Genomic DNA, 6,000 nt, shown 5'->3' on the forward strand with positions numbered 1-6,000 from the left:
CCCCAGGGACAGCTTTGGAACCAAATGGCTCACTAGAGCAGGGCTTGCTTTGGGCCCAAATGGCCAGGTCTTTATACTCCTCCATTTACCCCGATATTGGGCCTCCTCTGGCACAGCCTTGAGAGAGGGGATTCTCTGCAGGTGAGGCCACCCCTGAAAGGGCTACGGGAAACTGTATTCCCTGTAAGTGGGTGTCAGGTCTTTCCTGGAGTGAAAAATGGATGGCACATAGCTGTTCCCATCTGCTTCTGGAGACAACTTGCAACAGCCCCAGTCCCAACAGGTTGAAGTTGTTTTCTCTTTGGGAGTAAGAGATAGGGCACTGGGAACATATTACTGAAGCACCTACATTTAGTTTGGAACTTCATATTAATTCTGGACTTTTGTCATTGGTCTATCTTTACTTTGAACTTGTACTTAAACTTTTAATTTATTTTATTTATTGAAAAGACAGAGAGAGAGAGAGAGAGAGAGAGAGAGAGAAAAGGGATGGGGGGATCCAAATGCCCACAACACCCAGGGCTCGGCTAGTCTAAAACTGGAAGCTGGTAACTCAAGCCAGGTCTCCTGTGTGCATGTCAAAGGCCTGAGTACTTGAGCCAAGCCTGCTGCCTTCCAGTGTGAGCATTAGCAGGAAGCTAGAGAGGAGCCAGAACTCAAACCCAGGCACTCTGATGTGGGAACCAGGTATTCCAAGCAATGTCTTTTTTTTTTTTTAAGGGAAAGAGTTTATTGGGGGAAACTCAACAGACCGGAGGGAAGGAGCAAAGAAGGAAAAGAGGGAAAAGGAGAGCATAAGAGAAAGAGAGACAGAGACAGAGACAGACACAGGTCATGAGACGGAGAGGAAGAGAGAGAGACACATGTGTTCAGGAACAGGTCCTTTTAAAACTTTGCCGAGGGGCGGGCAGGGAAGTAGGAACAGCGAACCCTATTAGGATGGGGCGGGGGGGCTGACACTGCCACCTGCCAAGCAATGTCTTAACTAATGTGTCAAACTTCTACCCAGTGTGCTTTTAAAGATTGTTTTATCTTATATTTATTTAGTGACAAACATCATGCTAAGTGTCTTATATTCATTACCTTATTTAATGCTTATAACAACCTTTATCAGGTAGATGATATCGTATTCCCCACTTTACAGGTGAGAAAACTAAAGGTTAGAGAGGCTAGGAAAAACTTGCTGATTGAGAAATCATATGCTCAGTCTTTGAACCAACGTCTCCCTAACTCCAAAGCTCAAACCCTTACCCACTCTACTGAAGCCCACTGTGAAAGTTTTCACATTACCCTTTGATAGACCTTCGCTAATTCAACCTTCAATACCCAGCATGTCTTCTGCCAGCCTCTGCTAGTTGCGACTGGAGATCCAGCAGGACACCTCTGGCTGTGCTGCCATGCATGCATTCTGTGGGTCGCCCTTCCGGCTGCCTGTGTGTGTAACAAGCTCAGGAGATAAATGCAAGTGCAAGAGCCTTGGATGTTTCCAATGAACTCAATTTGCTGTTTTAAACTTTTTAACAGGCTAAGCGAGACGCTAAGAGAATGTCTGCAAAAGAAGTCACCATCAACGTTACAGACAGCATCCGACAGGTGGACAGAAGTAAAAGAATCACAAAGAACTGCGTCAACTAGCCGAGTGTCCAAACACAAGGGCAGGTGGACTTCTTCGGTGACTTCATGATATTGATTCCTGTCGGTGAAAGTTGAAAAAGTGGGGACCACTTACTGACCATGAACGCTGCTGAGTGCCTTGTGGGACTGTCTTACCCCACAGCAAATGCCTGCCTGAGCTGTTGGGTCCTCTGAGCCTCTTGTTTAGCACGTGAATGCATTAACAGTCCTCACCTTTGTGAATAACCTGCAAATGTGCCCTTCAGTTTGCCTCTTTGCATCTCCTGGAGTAGGGAGTGGGGGTACAGTGGTGAGCTGGAGCCACAGGTCAGTTTGTGAAAGAGGAAAATAAGAGTAGATTTCCTGGGTGAAAAAGTTGCACATCAGTGCCAAGCTCTTCTGAGCACAGTAGTGTGAATTTCAGGCAAGCTTACCCTTTCATTCTTTATTTTTAAACATCACCATCACAAAGCGTACTGTGTTCGCCTAAAAGCTGGCTTTCCTCCAACTGTAAACCCAGATCGATGTGAAATCAGGAAACAGGAAAAGTCCCGGTTATTCTCATTTCCTTAGCTCACAATCAGACCAGATCCTGTTTCACACACACTAACTCCAGCAGGCAAGGCCCATGGCGTGTCCTTGGGAAGTCTGTGTGATGCTGTCACACCTGCTCCTCCCCTGCCTCCAAACCACAGGATCAGTCTGTGGCGTCATGTCATATAAAGTGGCCATGCATCCAGCCTGGGACACCACTCAGGGCTCAGGCAGACACTGCGTATTTCATAGCTTTCTGGTTCCCTTTGCTTGTCTTAGTAGTTTTCTCTCTCCAGTTGAGTCACTCACTACGGTTAATTGAAAACTAGACACTGCTCACAGGAGAGAGATAGTCTAGGGACCTGTGGCAGCACATGGAGCTTTCTCTGTCCACAGCCCCAGGACTGGGTCATTTTGGCATCTGTAAAGGAACTACTTTAGAAAGACAGCACCTGCTGGATGTGTATTCACATTGATATTAGACTAATGTGCACTGTGTTACAGATCAGGTAGTTGACACAGTAAAATGATGTTCTGATAGAAAAAGTTTTTCTAGCATTTCCTTAAACATGTTCAGCTGGAAGTATTTTCTTCCAAAATAACGTAGCATGATTTTTAAAGAACTGCTAACAAGTCTGGGATTGGGAAAAGTAGGACTAAAGTTGTACCAAACTATACCAATAAACTCCATGTTTAGCAGAAATAGGCAGCTTGATGGTATGTGTTTATGTAACATAGTCCCGAGAACTGACCTACGAGGTTAAAATTCAGTTACTCAGTGGCGCACCTACTAACTCTGGTATTCCTCAGACACCAGAGGATAATGTCTTCCTTTCTTGTTTCCCTCCCTCCCTCCCTTCCTCCTTTTCTTCCTCCTGCTGATAGATTTTATACTTATTCATTAAACATTAAGTGCCCACTTTATGCCAGTTACTGTGCAGATGTTGAGAGATGTGGGGTCAGGCCTCTTGCGACCTTATATCCAGAATCTACCAGTAGGCCTAACAAGTAGGACTGACTTAGCGACACTAAGGTGTAGTGTGTGTTGTGAATTACTCTGCAATGGAGTCTTGCTTTTATAGTAGGGTTGATGTGTGTCCTAAATGACAGATCTGGGTGTTCTCATCATCATTGTACAAGCCTTTACCATACACAAAACTACAAGTTTTCCTAAACCTCTCTCATTTTGATTCCTTGAAAAAGGGCTTTTAAGGACTTCACATTCTGAAAAAAAATTTTAACTTTTATTATTTTAAAGCAAAACCTGTGACTCATATGTCCCTAGTGGCATTACTCAGCAGGAGTCCCCAACTCTAAAGGTTGGCAATGATCCTGCAAGTTCAAGGGCTTGTTCTCCCAGGGCATGTGTGTTTTGCTTTGTGTAAGGCGTTCTTTCACCAGTCGCTGTGCTGTGAGCCATGGGCTAAGCCTAGTTTCTCTTTCCACTCTGTTTTTGCCTCAGTTCACTGCTACAGGTTATTTGGAATTCAGCAGCTTGAGAAGGTGGCTCTGTTTATCCAGAAACACTTTTTCGCCTCTAGGGGAGAAGGGAATGAAGGACATGTGATCTGGCCCTCCCCAGAACCATCTGGGTCTCTCTGAGACAGTGACCAGAAGCTAAATCAAGTTACTGGAAATTCATCTGGCAGCTTCTCCGTGTGTATATGAGACAGGCATTGATTCTTGCTATCCCGTTGGGAAAACACTTTCCACTGCAAAGTTTGTGTCAATAAAGTCATTAATTTCAAACATATGGGTGGTTACAGAGAATCTTTACTGGAACCTTACATTTGTATGTAGACCTGTTTAGACTTTTTTTTTTAAGATTTATTTATTTGAAAGTTGGAGTTACACAGAGAGAGGAAAGACAGAGAGAGAGAGAGAGAGAGAGAGAGAGAGGTCTTCCATCCGCCGGTTCACTCCCCAATTGGCTGCAACAGCCAGAGCTGTGCCCATCCGAAGCCAGGAGCCAGAAGCTTTCTCTGGGTCTTCCATGTGGTACAGGGGCCCAAGGACTTGGGCCATCCTCCACTGCTTTCCCAGGCCATAGCAGAAAGCTGGATTGGAAGTGGAGCAGCTGGGACTTGAACCAACGCCCATATGGGATGCCAGCACTGCAGCCGGGGCTTTACCTGCTATGCCACAGTGCCGGTCGCTTTCTTTTTATTTATTTATTTAGTTTTTAAACAAAAACTTTTTATGTAAGTGATCCCCGTGAATCCACCAAAAAGCCTGTGAAGTAGGTAAGGACGTGCTCTGCCGTTCCTGGCTCTACCGGCCAGACTAATTTACAGTTATAAAAGTATTTATTATGGTCCACTCAACTGGTGAGTGACGCTGCAGGAATTTCAAGTCTGCTTCCAAGTCCGGTGCTTTTTTCATCATAGCATCGTGCCTCCACAGCAAGACAATCCAGCACGGATGGGAAGTTCAGCCACTTAGAAGGGAATCGTCACCAAGCCTGAGACTGGGCCGAGCCCAAGCCCAAGATAGTGACTTACTGGGTCTGACTCAGGATTGCTTGTCGCTCCAGAGGGTGACCCTGAGGTGGTGTGAGAGGACACCTTTGGTGAAAGTCAGTTCAGAGGAGATGGAATAACTGCTCACACCTAGACATAAGGGATGCCATGGACCTCCCCTGTTACTGCCAGGGCCACTCCGTAAATGCACAGATGAAGGACTACACTGCCTCACCCACTGCCCACCTTCCCCCACCCTCTCCACATCCTGCCCCCCTCCCCAGGCCACCTGAACACATTCCTGTTTGTGTGCTTCATCTAAGCCCTGCTGACCTTTGTTTATGAGTTGCTGACTGCCCCACTTGTCATAGAAATGCACCCCGTGCATATCTGCCCCTCTGAGCAGGGTTCCCCAAACTGAAGCTCCTCTGCTGAATCCAGATGATAGGCACACTTTGTTTGGCTGCTGTAGGATGAAAGCTTGGGAGCTTCACATGAAAATCCAGTTCTGGCAGAAAGCCTCTCATTTAGAACTTGGCTTCTTCTCGAGCTAGGCACGTGTCCACTAGAAATAAAAAGGATGCTTTCCAGCCTCCCGTGCAGCTAGGAGTAACTACAGGACTAAATTCTAGCAAAGAAATGAAATAGAAGTGGTGCATGGAAGCTTCCAGGAAGGCTCTTGATAGAAGAACAGTCGGGATCTTCCTTATTTTTCTCCTCGCTTCCCTGAATGAGGAGGCAGCGGCTGGAGCTGCATCGGTCCATTGGACCATGATGTGACTTGGAAATGGAAGCTGTATTAGTCAGCTTTCAGTAGTGCAACTAAAATACCTGAGCGGGGCTTCTTGGGAAGGAAAAGGTTTGTTTGGGCTTATAATTTGGAGGTTCAAAGTTCAAAATTAGGCAGCACCATTAGTCCGGCTGGTAGAGCCAGGGACGGCAGAGCACGTGCAGAAGAATGATCACATGGAAATCTCGGAAGCAGAGAGACATAAGAGCACCCAGCGTAAATAACCAGCTTTCTGAGGGCAAGCACCAGGCCCACTGACCAGATGCCATGATTAGATCAAGACTCCACCCTGATTTCAGCAGCTGTTAACATCGGACTTCAGGATTTAAACCTCTGCAAGAGTTTTGGGGAGCCAAGTCCTGTTCAATTCATAATAGACATCATGCCAGTTAAGCAACAAATTAGGAGCCTGTGTCCCGAATTCCACCGAGTCTCTGGGAACCCTAGAGTCTACACCCCAGACCACTTTTGGTAATCCCACTTGATTTAATATGTTTCAGTTGTAATAGTCAAACCCAAATGTAACTGACATACAAACTTTGCATTTTCTTTTGAGATGATTTCTAAACCTTCTGCCTGCACGGCTACTTGGCCATAGTCAGC

The 6,000-nt window shown here is 46.0% G+C and overlaps 1 long non-coding RNA gene across 1 annotated transcript in view; it reads left to right on the top strand.

Moving 5' to 3' along the window:
* The window catches only part of LOC103348106 (BAALC binder of MAP3K1 and KLF4), a 79,930-nt gene extending 76,031 nt beyond the window's left edge, over positions 1 to 3,899 (top strand). The window contains exon 3 of the long non-coding RNA XR_007919126.3: positions 1,525 to 3,899. This is a non-coding gene — a long non-coding RNA (BAALC binder of MAP3K1 and KLF4). The remainder of the gene's footprint in view (positions 1 to 1,524) is intronic.
* Positions 3,900 to 6,000: the final 2,101 nt, after the last annotated feature.

Source organism: Oryctolagus cuniculus, chromosome 6 (assembly GCF_051225735.1).
Source record: "Oryctolagus cuniculus isolate XC-2025 breed Fujian yellow rabbit chromosome 6, ASM5122573v1, whole genome shotgun sequence".
Taxonomy (NCBI): Eukaryota; Metazoa; Chordata; class Mammalia; order Lagomorpha; family Leporidae; genus Oryctolagus; species Oryctolagus cuniculus.